We start from the raw sequence: 21,379 nt of genomic DNA, 5'->3' as shown, positions 1-21,379 counted from the left end.
TGCACCCAATCTTGTTCTCCTGCCTCCTCCTGATCCTCACCCCACACAGGTGGGTCCAGGCTGAGCCCACAGAAACCAGGTCATGCCCCCCCCCAATTTCAAGTATGTTTGGGAGCCAGCCCCATGGCTCACATAACCGTATAGACTTTGACTCAAAAGGAAAATACATTTCACATACACAAACGAAGTCTCCAACTATGCAATACTCAACTCTGGGCTTCTAACTCATCTAAGAAAATAATTTTGGGGACCTGCCTCAGACAATAAAGCTTCACAAATTTATCCCTCTCGATTTTCAGAAATTATAATGTTCCACATTCATGTGGACTGCTGCTGAGGAAAATATTTAAAATCATTTATCCTGTCTGCAAACTGTCATGGTCTAGCTCACAACCAAAAGGAAGTCCAGGTTCAAAAACATGGAGGAAAATCCACTGGAAGGTTTAAAGAAGTAAAAATTCTTTAAAGTTTTTTGAAATTTTATTATAGTAACATATATATGAACATAAAATTTGCCATTTTAATCATTTTAAATGTATAATCAGTGTCATTAATTATATTCACAATGTTGTGCTGCCCTCACCCCCACCTATTATCAAAAATTTTTCATCACCTCAAACTCTGAACCTACCAAGCAATAGCTCCCCATGCTCCCAACCCCAGCCCCTGGTACCTCTAGTCCATTTTCTGTCTCTACAAATTTGCCTATTCTGGAACTGTCATATGTGTTAGTTTGCGAACTGCCAGAATGCAATATACCACAACTGGAATAGCTTTCCTAAAGGGGAATTTAATGAGTTACAAGTTTACAGTTCTAAACCTATGGTAATGTTCAAACTAAGGCATCCAGGGAAAGATACCTTAATTCAAGAAAGGCTGATGCATCTGTCAGCTGGGAAGGCATGCTGGCCCCTTGCTCCTGGGCTCCCGATGTTTCAGCCTCTATTCCTGTCGGAGTTCCTCACTTTGCTTCTCCAGGGCTGGCTTTCATCTCTTGGCTTCCCTTGGCTCTCTCCAGGTTCTGGCTTGCTTAACATCTCATGGCAATGTCTGCTGGGCTCTAAGAATCTCCAAACATCTGTGTCTCTGTTCTCCATGTGTCCGCATCTGTGTCAGCTCTGCTCTGAAGTTTCTGTTGGCTCTCTCTGTTGGCTCTGAGGTTTCTGTCATTTTTCTAGGCTCTTCATTTGTGGTGTTTTTCCAAAATGCTTCTCCTTTTAAAGACTCTTATCAAGACCCACCTGGAATGTGTGGGGTCACATCCCCATCTAACCAAAAGTTAATACCACAATTGGGTGTGTCAAATCTCCATGGTGATAATATAATCAAAAGATTCCAACCTACATTATTGAATCAAGATTAAAAGAAACAGCTGCTTCCACAAGATTGGAGGGATTAAAACATGGCTTTTCTGGGGTACATACTATTTTCAAACTGACACATCATATAAGTGGACACATACAATATGTATCCTTTTGTGTCTGCATTATGTTCTCAAGGTTCAACCATGTTGTAGCACGTATCAGTATTTCATTCCTTTTTATGGCTGAATGATACTCCATTTTATGGAGCGATCACATTTGTTTATCCAGTCATCTGTTGTGGGACACCTGGGATGTTTCCACCTTTTGGCTACTGTGAATAATACTGTTATGAAGACCAGTACACAAGTATCTTAGACAGTCCAAGATTCTTCTAACTTACAGATTCAGCAACTAATCTCTACACATTAAATCTCTTGTAATTATATGAAGCATTGATATTTGACAGAAGTATATTAAGCAGTTTTGGTTAAGTTACTTTTGTGCTTAGAAGTCATGTTACAGGGCTCTTGGTATAGCAAAGAACAACATTTAGCTGTGTCTGAGCACTTCTGCAGGGCTGGTCTGACTCAAGTCTGGGAATCCTTGCAAATTGTAGTTAGTTACTAGAATTTTAAATAAACAGTATAGGACTAACTGCAAAGGGGTACAAGGGGACATTCTGGAATGACAGAAGTGTTCTAAAATCTGACCATGAGGGGAGCTTCATGACTCTATAAACTCAAATTGTTCAATGGGTAGATTTTATGGTATATAAATTACACCTCAAAAAATCTGTAATAGGATGAAAGGGAGGGAAAGGAAAGAAAAGAGAGGTGGAGTAGGACAAGAGAGAAAAGAAAAAAGAAAGCACAAATACTGTCAGTAAGGGAACATATCTTGTAAAAACATTTTTCAGCTACATGGCGATACATACTGCAATGTGTATCTTTAATTGTGGAGTTATTCATGATCTAAAAAGCTGGAAAGCCACCACTTGAGGGGAATGACATTTAGGGCAGTGCTTTTTAAAGGCTAACTGGATAGGAATCCCCAGTCAGTCTTGGCCTGGGTAGAGACTCTGCCTTTCTAAGGAACTTGTGGGTAATGCTGACATTGCTGGTCTGTGGACCCCACACTGAGTAGCAAGGAGCTAGGGTACAAATTGAAGATGAGCTGCAGATTATATACTGACTTAAAACCATTATTGCTGGAAAAGTCCTTAGGAAATACTAATCCAGTGTTTCCCAAACTGCTATGATCATGAGAACCAACTGGGGGTACTGATTAAAATTCAGGGTGATATTGGCAAAATGACAAGACACATAGATTAGTGGAACAGAATGGAGAGTCCAGAAATAGACTACACATATTTGAGCAATTGAATAGTCAACAAAGGGGTCAAGGTCATTTAATGGGAAGAGAAGTCTTTTCAACAAAAGGTGCTGGAACAATTGAATGTTCCATGCAAGAAAAATGAGCCTTAACCCATACTTTTCACCAGATACAAAAATTAACTCAAAATGGTCCAAAGTGTAAAACCTAAATCTACAAAACTTCTACAAGAAAAACAGGAGAAAATCCTTATGAATTTGGCATAGAAACCTAAGGATTTCTTAGAACACAAAAAGCTCAAACTATTTTTTTTTTAAAGTAAAAAATCGGGCTTTGCTGAAATTGAAATCTTCTGCTCTTCAAAAGACACCATTAAGAAAATGCAAAGGTAGACTGGTCAGGGAGAAAATATTCACAATACAGATATCTGACAAGGAAACTGTATCCAGAATATATTTAAAAAATTATTATGGAAAACAGAAGGCACTTCAAACCTAACACACACACACGAAAAACTATTCACCAACGCTACTTGTGAATAAAGATGTAAAAACCCCAAATACAAGCAAATAAAAATTGTATAGTTCAATAATAAGGCAAACAAGTCAAAGAAATGGGCAGAAGATTTGAACAGATACTTCACATTCCAATAAGCACACAAAAGGATGTTCACCATCTTCAGTCAGAGAAATGCAAAGTAAAACCACAATGAGATAACGTTCTACACCCACTAGAATGGCTAAAATAAAATAATACCATGGAAAACAGACCACATCAAGTGCTGGTGGGGATGCGAGAAACTAGAACTCTCATATACTGCTGGTGAGAATGTGATATGGTACAACCATTTGGAAAACAGCTGGGCAGCTTTTTTAAAATTTATTAAAAAATAAAGAAATAAAATAAAACAACATATATAATCAGTAATTCACAATATCATCACTTAGTTGCATATTCATCATTTCTTAGAACATGTGCATTAATTCAGAAAAAGAAATAAAAAGACAATAGAAAAAGAAATAAAACGAACACAGGAAAGAAAAAAAAGAAAAAGATTATACCTACCATACCCCTTACCCCTCGCTTTCATTGATCACTAGCATTTCAAACTAAATTTATTTTAACATTTGTTCCCCCTATTATTTATTCTTATTCCATATGTTCTACTCATTTGTTGACAAGGTAGATAAAAGGAGCATCAGACACAAGTTTTCACAATCACACAGTCACATTGTGAAAGCTATATCATTATTCAATCATCCTCAAGAAACATGGCTACTGGAACACAGCTCTACATTTTCAGGCAGTTCCCTCCAGCCTCTCCTCTACATCTTGAATAACAAGATGATATCTACTTGATGCATAAGAATAACCTCCAGGATAACCTCTCAACTCTGTTTGGAATCTCCCAGCCATTGACACTTTGTCTCATTTCCCTCTTCCCCCTTTTGGTGAGAAGGTTTTCTCAATCCCTTGATGCTAAGTCTCAACTCATTCTAGGGTTTTTCTCAATCCCTTGATGCTGAGTCTCAGCTCATTCTAGGATTTCTGTCCCACGTTGCCTGGAAGGTCCACACCCCTGGGAGTCATGTCCCACATAGAGAGGGGTAGGGTGGTCAGTCTTTTTTTTTTTAAAGGAAACCCAATAAAAAAATAAAATAAAAAGGAAACCCAAGCAATCCAACTCCTAGGATAGTACCCAAGAGAAATGAAAACGTGTGTCCACACAGATATCTGCACATGAATGTTCACAGCATCTTTGTCCATAATCGCCCAAAACTGGAAACAACCCAATTGTCCATCAGCAAAAGAATGGATAAAACAGCAATGCAGCACAAACACAGTGGGACACTACTGAGAAATAAAAGGTAGTGAGTTACTTACACTCATACAACATGTACGAATCTTAAAAACATACTACAACATGTATGAATCTTAAAAACATACTGAGTGGACCTAATGTAAACTATGGACTATAACTAATAGAACAATTATACTATTTTTTCATCAACTGTAACAAATGTACCACACTAATGCAAAGTGTTAGTATTTTTTACATTTTTCTGTAAACCTACAACTTCTCTAATTTAAAAAAATTAGAAGAAAAAAAAGGAGTTGAGTCTGGTGGAGCCAGGAAGACCTGGAAGAGAACATTGGCTTTGCCACTGTGCTCAGCCAAGTCTATGAGATTTGACCCAAGTCATTTACCCTCCCTCTCATCTGTAAAATGATAACAATAATAATACCTATTTTGTGGGGCTGTTGTGAGCATTATATGTGATACATTTGTAAAGGATTTAACTCATTACCTGAAAAATAACAAACACTCAATGAATGAAAAAAAACATATTGAGTGGTAGAAGCCTGACAGAAAAGAGTACATTTTATACGATTCCATTTATAAGAAATTTTAAAACTGGCAGAACTAATCTATAGTGACAGGAAGCAGATCAATGGTTGCTTAGGGCTGGGAATCAGGGTGGGGGCAGGAGTGGAGGTGATGGAAATGGTCTATATATCGACTGTGGTGGTAGTTATTGGGGCGTATACATTTTCACAGCACACCTATCTGCACATTTTAAATGAGTGCTAATTATACTTCAATAAGGTTAATTAAAAACATACAGTTGGACTCGCCCGCTGCGCGCTGCCTGCCTTCCCCCCTGCAGCCGCCACCGCAGCAGCCATGTCTGAGGAGAAACCCAAGGAGGGAGTAAAGACAGAGAATGATCACATCAATCTGAAAGTGGCTGGGCAAGATGGGTCAGTTGTCCAGTTCAAAATCAAAAGGCACACTCTGCTGAGCAAGCTGATGAAGGCGTACTGCGAGAGACAGGGCTTGTCAATGAGACAAATTAGATTCAGGTTTGATGGGCAACCAATTAATGAAACAGATACCCCAGCACAGCTGGAAATGGAGGACGAGGACACCATTGACGTCTTCCAGCAGCAGACAGGGGGAGATGCTGTCGGCGGGGTCCAGCAGCAGACGGGGGCAGTCCGTGAGGTCCCCAGTGGGCGCAGCATCTAGAAGCACCATTGAAACACCATGCCACCTGCCCTTGTATTTGCTCTTAAATAGTAAACACATGAACATGCCAATCACAAAGGAGTCTGCAGAAACTCAAGGACACTCACCAAAATTATTTTCCTCTCTCTCTGATGCACTGTGAGTGCAACTCAAAACTATATCTGCAGGGATTAATCTACAACTTTAAATTGGGCCAACAAGAATTATCTTTGTTTAGGTAAAATCAGTTGCCAGTTTTTTCTTTTGTTTTTGTTTTTACTCTTAGATTTTTCCCTCAAACTTGTGACCTGAATGTCCACTTTTAGTCTGTGGATAGCGATCTTATTCCCAGGTGCTGCCAGTCCTCCCCACCTCTGTATGCCCCACCCCATTGCTTTTCCTAATCATGTGACCAACTCATGTCCACCACAGTGGGGGTGTTTCTGTTGGACAAGTTTTAGGGGGGTATGGGGATGGAAGGCAAAATTTGACTTACTGTTATTAAAATGCTAAATATTGCAAATTTAAGTTTTGTCATAATATGGCTAAGTTGAGGGGGAAATATTGCATTGCTTCTTAAAAGGTAAAAGGAGGAACTACAGCCCCAAGCATCCCCTGCTCCATGAGGCCTCTCCAGGTTTTGAGGCCCAGGATGCCCAACGCCACTGCTCGGGCACCGGGCAGCACCGAGCAAGGCTGCATTGGCTTTCCCTCCTTTTTTAAATATGAAAGAAGGTAATTACCACAGTTCTCATTTGATAATAACATTGTGGCCTCAGATTTCTTCTAGTATTTGCTTCTGATGAGTAATTATGGTCTATATATAAAAAAGTAAGATTAAGTATTGCTGAATTTGCAGTTACATCATTGTGTAAAAGAGCTATTCGAAGTGTGGTTAAAAAATAAGACCCATGGGAAGATGACTTCGTGTTATTCTTCTGGAGCTCATGGACCTTTGCTCTACTGCTTTCCAAATATGTATTGAATTTATGCGTTAGTATGGTGATTTTGGTTCTGTGAAATATTTTGGGATCTATGCCAATTAAAATTTTCCATAGTTCTGCCTGTTGTCCTTCAATCAGGATCCATTGCTGCCTGACAGCCATTCTCTGCCTTTTTTATAGTCACCTGAGCGGTTGGACGATGACCACTCATCTCTTGCCTGCTTGAAATATTGCTGCAAATGTCCTCATTTCCTTGGCATTTTGCTGTACAGGCTATGGTGGGATGTTTTGTTGGCTCTGTTGTGTTTATTCACCAATTTGTACATTATTTGTTGTTCTTTACTACTGTAAACAGTAAATATAGTTTGGTATTCTGTCAAAAAAAAAAAAAAAAAAAAAAAAACACGGTTTCTGAAATTCCTTCTCAGACCTAGTGAACCACCATCTCCCAGGAGGAGGCAGAGAAAATGAAACTTCAACAAGCCCAGGTGGGTCTTCATATCAGTCAAGTGAGGGAAATACTCCTTGGGTCCACTTCACAGGACATAAAATGGAGGCTTGGGGAGTTAAAGGGGTTTGAGGCAGGTCACTGAAAAATAGTCAACAAGTCCCCACACGCATGAGGAATGACCTGACAGACTGCAGAGGGAATAAAGCAAGATAGGGCAGGGGGGTGGAAGAAATGTCTGTGACATGCCTGCTTAGTTCACAGCAGCATTTAGTGGGTTGTAATAAAAAGCTGTAAATAAATTATTTCCATTTAAAACATCTAAGAGCCCAGTTCACATTAATAAATCATTTAAACATCTTTCTGTCTCCATCTCAGTTTGCTTCTCAAATGTATCCCTGTGTCTGAAAGCTCAAACAGAGCCTTTTCCCAGGCACTGTGCCCTCCTGCCACAGGAGCCAGGAGCTCTTCCCACCTTCGGGCCTTTGCACAAGCTGTGACCCCTGTCTGGAACACCTCCCCCACCCCCTACCCCATACAACACACTCTGAGATTGAAGGATGAGTGCTACTTCCTCCAAGAAGCCTTCCCTACTCTGTCCCAGGAGGGGTCATTTTGGTCCCTCCCACCCTATCATTGCAGTTGTGACACTGTATTATAATAATAATTACCAGTTCATGGATCCAGCTCCAACATGACCTTTTTTTTAAAAAAAAACTTTTTTATTGTATAACATATATATAAAACAAAGAAAGAAAAAAGCAATAGTTTTCAAAGCTCTCTTCAATAAGTAGTTACAGGACAGATCTCAGAACCTGTCATGGGCCATGACACCATCATCTCAGATTTTTCCTTCTAGTTGCTCCCAGAACACCAGAGGACAGAAGGAATAAATATTTTTTTTATCATCACAATTGATCCTTTTTTCTTTTTGTGAAAAACAACACACATACAAAAAAGCAATAAATTTTAAAGCACATCATAACAATCAGCTGTAGAACAGAACCCAGAGTTTGGTATGGGTTACAATTCCTCAAATTCAGGTTTTCACTTCTAGCTGCTCCAAGACATTGGAGACCAAAGGAAACATCAATATAACGACTCAGCAATCACATTTGTTTGCTAAGCCTTACCCTCTCTGTACAACTCCACCACTACCCCCAATCTCCCTCCCACTCTTCAGGGATGCCTGGACTATGTTCATTCTAACCTTTTCATGTTAGAAGGGGCCGTCCACAATATAAGGTAGGGAGATGGAACCACCTGAAACCCTGGAGAGGCTGGTCCCTCTAGGTTTCAGGACTTACCTGATCCAGGGACCCATTCGGAAGCCGCAGACTTTGGAAAGTTATCCCAGTGCATGGAACCTTTGTAGAATCTTATATATTACCCTAGGTATTCCCTAGGATTGGCTGGAATGGTTTTGGTTGGCAAGTTATGATAGGTAGCAATGTGTAACTGAAGCTTGCATAAGAGTGACCTTCAGAGTAGCCTCTTGACTCTACTTGAACTCTCTCAGCCACTGACACCTTACTTGTTACACTTTTCCCCCCTTTTGGTCAGGATGGCACCGCTAATCCCATGGTGCTAGGGCTGGACCCATCCCCAGGAGTCATCTCTCACGCCGCCACAGAGACCCTCACCCCTGAATATCATGTCCCACATAGTAGGGAGGGCAATGATTTCATTTGCAGAGTTAAGCTTAGAGAGAGTGAGGCCACATCTGAGCAACAAAAGAGGTCCTCCAGAAGTAACTCTTAGGCACACCTATAGGTAAGCTAAGCTTCTCCGCTATATACATAAGCTTCACAAGAGCAAGACTCAATACCAAGAGCTTGGCCTATCGATCTGAGTGTCCCCAGTGTCTGACACTGTATCAAGGGTTTCCCCAGAGGTAAAGTTTCATAGTTGCATATTTTTTTCTCCCATCCCTCAAGGGACTTTGCCAATACTTTTTGATCATCTGCTTAATATATTCTAAGATAAATCCAGGCACCACTTTAAGCTACACAGGATCAAAGGCCCTCATTCTTATTCTGGGCTCCCCGCACTTCAATTATTTAAATGAGCTATCCAGATAGGTTGAGTTAGACCATGTGTTACAGAAAACTTAGCTTCTGGACAAAATAAACCTCTCCGCCTTTGGTCCCAAAGAGTAGGTGAGGTTCCAAAACACAGACAATGTCTTTCTTACCCCTGTGTTCTGAATTACCTTAATCCCAACCTGATTGGCTTCCCTCTTATCTCTAAATATGAGGTTTTATATATATATATATAAAAAACACCCTCTCAAAATCCAGAAATAATAATCACCACTTTGGACTAAATGTAACTGCCACAAGAGCCCACAATTTAGGTCCCTGTTCTCCTATAAGCATTCTCTAAAGGAAACCATACAACAATTGCTCTTTTGTCTCTGGCCCATCCCCCTTACCCAATGTCCCACAGATTCACTCACAATGTTGCACACTTCACAATTTCGTTCCTTTTGTAGCAGCACAATATTCGATCATATGTATACACCATCATTTGCCAATCTGCCTCTCAGTCAGCGCATCCTTCAGCTACTTGCATTCATCAGGCATAATGTATAATGCCCAAAGTCCATGGTCTATCAACACTCTCAATTTTAGATAATTTCACTGTTCCCAAGAGAAAGACAACCAATAAACACATCCTCACCAAACAGGAAATCTAAACCTCCCTTCAACTCTTGTCCCTGCCCCCCCCCCCCCCACTATTTACCCCTGTTGTTGGTGTGGTACTGTTGATGTAATCCTGTTAAACACAGTGCATAGCATGCAACAGAATTCTCCCCCCGTACCCTGAACATCTTTGTACAAGAATCATACCTTTGAAGTAGTTCGTGCAAGAACTTATTTATATTTGTAGTGTTAATCAGTGGGACACATAGATCTATGCAACCCCTTTTAATTATGTTCACCTTCAATATACAGACCCACTAACGAACTACCTTCACTTCTATCTATTCCCTTATATTTGAGTTCAATCTCATTAGCTAATCGTTTACTCATCTGTAGCTTCTATGTATCTCTAGTCCCCTATATTCTGTATTATACACCTCCGATTTTATCTTTACCATGGTCATAAAAGTGGAATCATATAGTATATATCCTTTTGTATCTGGCTTATTTCACTCAGTATTATGTCCTCAAGGCTCATCCATCTTGTCACGTGCTTCAGGATGTCAGTTTGTCTTACAGCTGCATTATATTCTATTGTATGTCTACACTACATTTTGTTAGTCCACTTATCTGAGGATGGGCATTTGGATTGTTTTTTCATCCTTTGGTGATTGTGAATAATGCTGCTATGAACATCAGTGTGCAAATGTCCACCACAACTTTTTTTTATCTTGTTTACCACCAACACCCAGTGCAGAGCCCGGCCCAAAGCAAGCTCTCAGTACATGTTGTTAGAACAACCTCATACATCATTCCATCTGTAAATCTGTGAGATCCTTAACCCTAATGTCTTCCCCCATCAGCCTCTACATATTAGATAAAAAAATTCTTTTCTTTAGGGGAAATAATTAAATGCCTAACCTGATCACCTACGTGTCACACTCAGTTCCAAAGGCAAAATACTTCTAAGGCTCCCCAGGAAGTATGTGGGTATGGGCTGGACTCAGACAGGTGCCTGAAGACCCAGGCATTGACCCCCCCAGGGCCCAGGGAGGTTTAATGGGTGGTCCCCTGGGAAGAGCATCATCAAACCACAGAGTCAATGGATCTGTGTCACAGCTACTGGCAACCTGGCTGCCAGTGTAGACAAACCTGGTTCTCACCATGACAATGAAAACTGACTAGTAAATGGCAAGTCTTTTCTTATCGAACCTGACTGGATCAGGTTCAAGAATGCTCTTAGATGGAAGCAAGTTTGGGTGGTTCTCAAATTTGACCTTGTATCAGTCAGAATCACTTTGAGGGCTTGTAAAAACACAGATTCCCACACCCAAAGATCCTGATTCAGTAGGGCTGGAATGAGGCCCATGAATCTGCATTTCTGACAAACTCTCAGGTGATGATGATTTTACCAGTTCATGGACCACACTTTGAGTAGCCCAGGCTTAAACCACTTAAACCACAAAGAGATTTATGATCTCATTTAGCAAAATGTCTTATGGAGTCTACGGCTTGGTTCAGTAGTTGGAGAATGAAGGACCTAAGATCCTTTTGCTCTTCCACTCAGCCATCCTCAGTGTATCGCTTCCTCATGCTCACATTTTGGCTGCCACAGCTCCAAGCATCATATCCTTAAAGAGAGCTCCCCAAGCAAAAAGAAGAAAGGAGGAGCGCAAACGGCAAAATGGGGAGGAAGGGGCTCTCTCATGCTCATTTCTCTCCAATCGCAGAAACATATTCAGTGTTCTTCCTCTTATGTCTGCTTAGTCAGTACTGGGTCACATGGCTACAAGGGAGGCCAGGAGAGTGAACACATGACAGAGAGGAATGGACCTACCAAGTGTACCAAGAATGACATGAAGTGACTCACAGCCTGACCCCATTGCCACATACCCTGATACCTGAGCTTTGCAAGAAGAAGAACAGCTATGGGGCAAGCTGTTAACAGTCTGCTCCAGCACCCACTGCCATTGGCTGTCCCTCTGTTTGGATGCCCAACTGCCAGCCAGTAAGGAGCATGTCCCCAAAGCCTGTACCCTTATGCTGTTAGAAACAAATCCAGCTCCACCCACTAGCTACATAACATAAACTTAAAATGAATGTAACATAACATAAACAGTTTTCTTGACCTCCTTTCCTCCTCTGCAAAATGAGGTTAGTTATGTCTTTGTCACATAGGTCTGTCCACTTCTTCTACCAGCCCCAGCTCTTTGAAAGCAAGGATTATGTTGAACCCATCATCTATCCATCACAGGCTCGGCACATATTAGGCATTCAGTAAACACTTGTTAGATGGATAAAGAGCTTCTTTTAGCCACCTGTGTTTAGAATCTGTCTAGGTCATTTCAAAAAAGCTTCTGAGAATTTCCACACTAAAAGAGATGTTGCCGAAACAGAAACTAGAAAGGAACAAGGATGAATAGAGATCTTCAGTAGAAAATAAGAGCAGCTGTAAAAACAGAGCAAAGGGTGTTACAGAGAGTTGAGGTTCAGCCAGGCTCATGTATAGACAGGACGTTCAAAAGAAATTACCATGAGGAATTGACAGGTGTAGGCCGGCACACATCTAACCATTACGACCTCATCTGCAAAGCACGCTGTGGGGATGGAAGCCACTGGTAGTGGGGCCCTGGAGCATGGAATCGGAAGGCTATCAAGGCTACTTCCAGACTGGATAGGAAGGTGTCGGATCCATATCCCACACAATTTGCCCGCCCTGGACTAAATACTTGAGGGATGTTTGTTTGGGCCCAAGGAAATATGCTACAGAACAGGCTTACCAGCCTGTTCCAGGCCTATAATGACAACTCAACAGCTCTGATCCACTACAGGCAACCTGCTGGCTACCTCAGAGGCATTTTTTCTAATCCTTCGTACTCCCTCCAAGAAGCAGGTGTTATTAATCCCCTATTACTGACTGGAAATGGAGGGCCTCAAAGATTTTTTTCCCAAGGCCACATCTAGTAAGAGGCTAAGGATGTATCTGAAGAGGACTCTGGGAGGCGCTATAATGCCCACACCCTGCCACTGTCCTCCTGGGAGCCTGAGCGCTGAGCCCACACCTGACTCCAACCAGCCATTTGATTATTTAGACCCAAGTTAAAAAAGGTCCTCTGAGGCTCAAACAGAGACAGGACTTCTACTATCACAATGTTCACCATTTTGTTTTAAAAAATCAAACAAAAACCAAAACTTCCTCCCCAAACAGGAGCTTGTTCTATTTCTCTCAACCCAAGCACACACCTGAACACAAGGAGAAGCATGACAGATCTTGTTCTAGGAGCATGCTGTGCTACCCTCTCATGTAGCTCACAAAATTCCACAGAAAGGACTTGCTGGCACTTGTCCCCGCCCAGCAATAGGGAGAGGAAATCCAGAGGAAGATATATATATAGCATGCCCAGGAATGAACACTCCACATGCCTTTTTTTAAACACTAAAAACAGTCTGTAGGTTGATTAAGGGGGAACTTGACCATCCCCTCTGTCAAGGTTGTTTAAAACTAATCAGTGGCCAAGAGGAAATGATAAAATGTCTTAATTTGCTCGCAAGAAATTACAATATCTACGATTCCTAACAAGAACCTACTCTCAGCCAAATCATATTCTGAGTTGACCGGGAGCTCAAGGCACGATTGTAACATAAAGGGAGCTCAGCTTCCCCTCAAGAGGCTTTGGCTTATACCTCCCAGGGCCTAACCTGGCACCTTATATACAGCAGGCACACAACAAAACCCGGCCGCTTAAAAGCAACTAACATGTATTGAGCTCTTACTCAGTGCCAAGCACTGGGTGAAGTACGTGAAATTCCACAACAGCCTCCTAAATAGGTCTTTTACTCTCCCTCCATCACTGAGGAGCCCGAGGCTCAAGGGCACATAGATACTAAAAGCAGCAGAACTAGGATTCAAACCAATGTCACTTGGCTACAAAAGCAAGCAAAAAACTATCCTGAATGAACCAACTGTTTCTGCCCCAGGCCACTGATATTTTCTCACTGCCAATAACAGGGGTTGGCATACAGAGATATTTGCGGGGTTGGAAACTGTTCCACCATGAGAGGCTACTGAATATTTTGTTCTGTCAGAAGAGAAGCAAATGACCGAACTGACGCATCTAGCAACCGTACTGTACACCTCTAAGGCTAGCACTTTGTCTCTGTGCCGGTACGATCTCCCACTGGCCGTACTTTGAAAAGCCCATCCCCGATTCACAGGCCGCGTCACCGACCGACCGAGCAATCCCAAAGCCGCTTCCAGCCGGCGCTCTCGCCAGCCTCGCGATACTCAGCTCGCGGGCGCAGCCGCCAGGAAAAAGAGAGGCGGGCCCTCGTGACGTCACGGAAGCCGCCGACGTAAAGGACGGGGCAAGGCCCGCCGGCGGCTCTCTGTCTATCCCCTCCCTTCTACGGGAATAATTCCTGCAGCTGGGTCGCTTTTTAAGGTGGGTTTACAGCTCACCTGCCAATCACCCACGAAGAGTTTAAAAAAAAAAAGAGAGAGAAAAGGCAGAAGGGCACAGGGAGCGAAAGCCGGGTGGGTGATTTATACTCTAAGTTGGGAGGAAAAAAGTCACTGTTAAAACAAGGGTACAAGAAGGCTGGCCAAAAACCCAGAGTAGATTCGTGACTGCCTATGGCTTGGGCCTGAGGGGAAATAGGGAGTGCCTGCTAATGGGTGTGGGGATTCCATGTGGGGTGACAAAAATGTTCTAAAATCGACTGTGGTGGTGGTTACACAATTCTGTGCATATTACTAAAAACTAGCGAATTGTACACTTTAAATACGAGAACTGTATGGTGCGTGAATTTTCTCTCAATAAAGCTGTTATTTTTAAAACAAGGAAGAAGAACAAGCTAAGTATCAGGAAACCACAATAAAGCCATCCCCACAACATCAAATATTAAAACCACAACAACATACTGGGAAGAAGCAAAAAACAAAGCACCCCGATACATACGAATATACTTAAATATATATATTTGTGAATATACATAACAAAAGGGGATGAATTTTACTACTTCCTCCAAAGCAGAGCAATCTGAAATCAAATATGTAAGGTTATATAACATTCACTGTAAATGACCGGTTTTATTTAATGTTTGGAAACACAAGTAGCTGCAGGATTTGGGATCAGAACAGTGAAGGAAACTCAACCAGTTCCCAGCCAGGGAAGGCACCTCTCCGATTGTCAGACTGTCAGCGTCTGACAAAGGCAGAGGTTTAATGACAAAGCAAACGTGGGAACGGCAACGAAGAAGGAAAAAGCTACATACAGGCCTATCTGCTCCTACAGACCCAGGCTCCCAGAACTAGTGAGTTCTGACCCATTTGTAAGGTTATTCAACATCTGTTCCATAAAATAAGTAGCTATAATTTCACCAGTAGCTGAAAATATGTCAGGTAGCAGGGGAGCTTTTTTGAATTTCAGGTCTAAAAGCCTCACAGTGGGCAGAATATTCTTGCTAATACTTGTGCGGCATTTCAAGGATTTTGGTACAATGATCCTTCCCCTTCTTTACAGGTCTCATGGTAATTCCAAAAGCTCCCTTCTTTACACCCAAGCCACCTTCAAGATTAAAATTCACATGCTCCTTCTCTCTGCTTCCTAGGAGGCTATAAGTCAGTGGCTATTAGGGATGGTTGCACAGTAGTGAAACCCACAGAACTGTACACTTTACAAGGGTGAAATTTATGTTATGTGAATTGTATCTCAATAATAATTTTTTCTCAAAAATAAATTTTCAATGCTGAAAAAAAAGCCAATGGCCTTCCACCCTGACCAAAAGGGGGAAAAGAAGTGTAATTAATAAAGTATCAGTGGCAGAGAGAGTTCAAATAGAGAGGCTATTCTGGAGGTTGCTGTTACGCAAGCTTCAGTTAGACATTGCTACCTATCATAACCTGCCAAACCCCAACCAAAACTATTCCTGAAAATCCTAGAGAATACCTAGGGCCTTATATAAGATTCTACAAAGGTTCTATGCATTAAGATAACTTTCAGAAACCTACAACCTCCAGATGGGTCCTTGGACCACATAAGTCCTGAAACCTAGAGGGGCCAGCCTCTCCAGAACATCAATTAGTTCCATCCTGCTAATCCATATTATCAACGGCCCCTTCCAACATGAAAAATTTAGAATGGGCATAGCCCAAATGCCCCTAAACAGTGGGAGAAACATCAAAGGTGATGGTGGAGTAATACAGAGAAGGTAGGGTTTAACAAACAAATATGATTGGTGAATCATTAAATTGATATTTCTATTAGTCTCCAGTATCTTGGAGCATCTGGAAGTAAAAACCTAAAATTGTGGAATTGTAACCCATTGTCAAACTCTGAAATATATTCTACAACTAACTGTGGTGGTGTGCTTTGAAATTTATTGCTTTTTGTATATATGTTATTTTTCACAAAAAAGAAAGAAAAAAAAAGCCGATGTGGTGATAAAAAATATTTAAGCCTTCTAGCCTACCAATATTCTGGAGCAGCCAGAAGGAAAACTCTGAGAGGATCGTACGGTAGCCCATGACAAACTCTGGGATCCGTCCTGTAACTCCTTTTGAAGAGTGCTTCGAAAACTATTGCTTTTTTATTTCTTTGCTTTGTATATATGTTATACTATACAATAAAAAAGTTAAAAAAAAAAAGATGCCTTGCCTCTAAGCATTCCCATATGATATCCACTTCAGAGCAATAAGGCTACACAATAAAGTCTTCAGAAAATGAACACCTTTTTCCATTAACTTAAGGAGGTAAAAAAAATAAAAAAGTAATTGAATTAGTCAAGTTTCAGCTGGTTAGGCATTTAGATTTAAGCCTTAGATGTTCAACTCAGTCAATTTGGAAGAAGGATCAAAAACATCACGGCCAGGGATGGACATCTGAGAAGTAGTCTACAACTGCAGACAACTCTTGAGACCAGTGCTGGCCAACTGAACTTTCAGTGGGGCACGCAGGCCCCTTCCAGAGCTGTGCTGCCCAATGAGGCACCCGCTAGCCACGTGTGACTATGAAACACTTGCACTGTGGCTACTGCAACTGAGGCATTAAATTTTTGCTTTTAGTTCATTTTAACTAATACAGATTTAAACAGCCACACGTGGCTTAGTGGCTACTGTACTGGAAGTGCAAAATCTAAAACCCTCAACTGAAAAATTTACAGCATGCCACACAACTCTTCTCATATCAAAAGCTGCATGCCGCCTCTTCAGCTCAGGAAAATCAGATGATCTTTTTCGTTGTTGTTAATATTTTTATTAGCAAATCTTCACACATATTCATTCCATACATGATGTACAATCAATGGCTCACAATATCATCACATAGTTGTTTATTCATCACATGATCATTTTTTAGAACATTTGCATCACTCCAGAAAAAGAAATAAAAAGAAAAAAAACTCATATCATACCCCTTACCCCTTCCCTCTCATTGACCAATAATATTTCCATCTACCCAATTTATTTCACCCCTTATCCCCCTTATTTATGAATGATCTTCTCTTGAGCCTTGGGCCAATTTGTGGGGTAAAGCATCTAGCAGTGTGTGTTAAAGAGAAGGAGGTAGGGAAATAAGGCTTTCCCCTCTATTACTCTCTGTACTTTCAGCAAAAAAAAAAAAATTATATAAATGCATAATGTACACATTTATATATAACATATACATTTATACTTATGTATAAATATAGTTATATTATTAAAGATAAACTATATTTATGTAAATTTTTATATAACAGAATATATTTACATTAATGTAAATGTACATAATATCTGTACCTTTATGTATAATATACATTTATATATAAATGCTAACCACACAAAATGGGAAGAGAAAGGTGGCCCAGGACAATGAGAAACAGTACCTAGGAGAGAAGACTCAGACGCATTCATAGGAGGAAGAAAAGGAATGGCAGTGGCTCTACAGGCTCCTGAGTGGGATACCACTGCAGCTTTTAAGAATGTCAATATATAAATGAAGCTCGAGGGGGAGGAAAAGAAGCACCAATTCCTGTGCAGAAACTGGAGCACATGGGAATATGTCAGCACCCTACTGAGTACTGGTGGCGCTGTCCTGCTGACCACAAGGAACCCAAGTGTAAGCAACTGTCCCTTTCAAAGAACTCACCTGCGGTGGGGGACTCAGACACACACACAACTGTCCCTGGCCCTCCAGTCAGAATGAGATGTTTGCTCGTCTGTGGCCTCCTGGTCCATTTTAATATTTCCATGTACTGTACTTTTCAGTGCCTGTCTTGGATTATAGTAAGTTAGAGACAGCCTGTCTCCCCAAGTCACTAGCTCCTGTATATAAATGTAAATTTATTGATATAAATGCATACTATATGCAAAAATGCATTTTATGCTACCAGACCTCCAGCCTGGTATCTTGTACCCCAAATGTGGATGATGACAGCCACCCCAATATGTCATGTGGTACAACCTGTGGGCAAACCACTCTGCTAGGCACTTTCCATGCATCATATCCAAAAACCTCTACATCAACCCATTGAGGGCATTTCTGTTATTATCCCCATCTTAAGAGGTAAAGAAACTGAGGTGAAAAGACCAAGATACTGACCCATAGTCCCAAAGTTAGTGGACAAGCCTGGATCTGATCAGCTTAAGGTCTTAAGTGGTAAATTCTTGTTGAACTGAAATAGCTTAACTGAAGAAAGGAGTGAAAGTGCTACACTCCAGGAAATGTGTGCAAAACATTAGAGAAGGGAAACGCTGATGTCACCAGAGTGAAAGCCAGACCAAAAGTCATACTAGGAAGGTACCAGACAGGTGCAGCCCATAGAAAGTCCTAGGGTTGCTTGGCCACTGCACCTCAGGAGATTGGAAGGTTTTGTGGAAAGGAGGCCGAGTAACCGCTCTACATGATCACGAGGGTATGGCAAGAGGAGAGGCCTCTCTTTCTAAGCCAACTTGGCAGGTGAACTCACTACCCTCCCTCCTACATGTGAAATGACTCCCAGGGGTATAAATCTCCCTGGCAACGTGGGATAGAACTCCTGGGATAAGCCCAGACCAGTATCAAGAGATTGAGAAAGCCTTCTTGACCAAAAGGAGGAAGAGAGAAATGAGACAAAATAAAGTTTCAGTGGCTGAGAGATTTCATACTGAGTCGAGAGGTTATCCTGGAGGTTATTCTTATGCATTATATAGATATACCTTTTTAGTTTATGTATTGGAGTGGCTGGAGAGAGGTACCTGAAACGAGCTGTGTTCCAGTAGCCTAGATTCTTGAAGACCATTGTATAACGAGGTAACATTTACAATGTGACTATGATTGTGAAAACCTTGTGTCTGATGCTCCTTATATCTAGGGTATGGACAGATGAGTAAATAAATAAATAAATAATAGGGGGACAAAGGGTAAAATAGATTGGGTAGATGGAAATACTAGTGGTCAATGAGAGGGAGGGGTAAGGGGTATAGTATGTATGAATTTTTTTTTCTTTTTTCTTTTTATTTCTGTTTCTAGAGTGATGCAAATGTTCTAAAAAATGATCATGGTGTTGAATGCACAACTATGTGATGATGTTATGAGCCACTGACTATACATCATGTATGAACTGCATGTGTCTGAAAATCTGTCAATTAAAATAAAAAAAAGAGGTGAGGCAATGAGGAGATGGAGACTTGTGTGAACATAAAGAACTTCTGGGCCCAGGAAGTGAGGGGCACCCCTTCAGCCACAGAGAACAGTGAGTGAAGATCCGATATTTGTCTTGTAAAAAGTTAATACCTACCTGTTTACAGAAGGCAGATCACCCCACATTCTCTCTCAAGACCCCCTCTAGTCTCCAGACCTGAAGCTTGCAGAGAGGAACTCCCAAGGGGCAGTCCCTCAACCTCCTTGGTTCACCATGCTGGAGGACGAAAGAGGGAGCCAGGCTCTAAATCTGAGAGAGGCAGTCTCAACATGAACGCAGCTACCTCCTCCACAAAGCAAATACACCAGCCTTGCCTCGCAGGAAACTTCAGAGACCACCCAGGACACCTTCCCCATGTGACCAGGGCCCTATTAAGCCCGGCACAGTTGACCTGGTGTCGACTGGCCCCGGCTCTCAAGGCACACTTGTGCCTTCATTCTGGCATGGTTTTCATATTATCAAATCAATTTATGCATTAGACTTGCAATTATTCAAGCCATGAAAGCCCTGACACCGGCAGAGTGTTTCTAAAGAGGGATCAATTGCTCAGGGACAGGCCTGAGATAATAGTTTTACGGACCAGCCAGGTCCTGACCAAAAGATAAGAGGTTTGCCTGGGAGGGCAGTGAGAGTCCTCGGCCACAGCACGAGGTTTCATTTGCACCGAGACTGCACCCTGAAGGGTCAAAGTAATGCCAAGCCTCAGGAATGCTGCCAACAACCCAGCAGCCTGCCAAGATAAGACTGAGGCCCCGAGACCTTAGAGCCCTCGTAACACAGGTGTGTGCCCAGCAAAATCAACTCTGGGAATGAAACAGAACTCTAGAAAGAGGTTACTCATGTCAGGAGATTCCCAAAGGAAGCCACGATCCTGTCTGCCCTTTGTCTACTAATAATCCCACCTTCTGGTTCTGTCTCCCTCTCACCAATCCATCGCACCCACCACGCAGTATCCAGGGACACTGGAAATTCACTGCTCTTCTGGCTTCACCTCCCTCACAAATTCCCACCTTGAGTTCTCAAGGGGGTTTTAAGTACACACACTGCATTCCCTCAGATAAAGCAGGACTACTCACCTTCCAGGCTTTTCCTCTGCAATTGCAGTATTTTCTACATGAGCAGAGTCCAGAGAAAAGAAGACCTTGAGCCCATGCAAAAGGTCCAAGATCAGGTTCCCCAGAGGCCTGCCGGAACTGCATTTTCCTCCCTCATTTACATACACAGTGAAGTCATTTCCAACCAACGCCCTCAGGAGCAGTGACCCAAACCTCCTTTATAGGGCATTACTCACTTAAAGATTAACCATCCTGGGGAAGACGTGCAGAAGCTAGGAGCCAGGTTCCTCACGCTGGTCCTACTTTGATTTTGGAGAAACCCAACCATGGATCCAGGGAGCTCAAGTCAGAGATGGGACTTAATCACAGGCTTTCATTTCTATCGGCAGCTCTGCTTCCCTTCTCTGTTGAAAATGACCTGCATACGTTTATTTATGCAAGTAGCATTCATTGCGGCGCCTACTACGTGCCCAGCTTCATGAAGGAGTGTACAATTTGGCTAAGACAGGGCATGTGAACAAATGTTTTGAGTATAATACTGATGAGTTATAATAAAGGTCTCTCATGGGTAAAGGAGCTCACAAGGCCTGGGGTGGGGGTGACCATAGTGTGCTCCACTGCCCCCACCAGAATGGCTAAAATTAAAATAACTGATAATTTTAATCAGTCTTATTTTTGTGCTGACAAAGACATGGAGGAACTGGAACTCATATGCTATTGGAAGGAATGCAAGAGGATACAGCCAGGCAGGAGGAGAATAATGCTTCTACAGAGATGGCCACGTCCTAATCCCTGGAACCTGGGACTAGGGTACCTTACAGGGCAAACAGGACTTCTCAGATGGGACTGTGTTGTGGCTCCAAGATAAGCACAAGGGTTCTTAGAAGAGGGAGGCAAAAGAGTTAGAGTCAGAAAGAGCTGTGACAACAGAACCAGAGGTTAGAGAGTGAGCGAGCAAGAGAGAGTGTGAGTGAGCAAGTGCAC

At 41.9% G+C, this 21,379-nt stretch overlaps 1 protein-coding gene and 1 pseudogene across 5 annotated transcripts in view; one reads left to right on the top strand and one right to left on the bottom strand.

Moving 5' to 3' along the window:
- The window catches only part of MAP7D2 (MAP7 domain containing 2), a 121,835-nt gene that overhangs the window by 83,365 nt on the left and 17,091 nt on the right, over nt 1-21,379 (bottom strand). The window lies entirely within an intron of this gene.
- On the top strand, nt 5,323-5,993 carry LOC143670120 (small ubiquitin-related modifier 3 pseudogene; annotated as a pseudogene).

Source organism: Tamandua tetradactyla, chromosome X (genome assembly GCF_023851605.1).
Source record: "Tamandua tetradactyla isolate mTamTet1 chromosome X, mTamTet1.pri, whole genome shotgun sequence".
NCBI classification, from domain to species: Eukaryota; Metazoa; Chordata; class Mammalia; order Pilosa; family Myrmecophagidae; genus Tamandua; species Tamandua tetradactyla.
The sequence above is the reverse complement of the archived record's forward strand: the minus strand, read 5'-3'. Positions and strand labels throughout refer to the sequence as shown.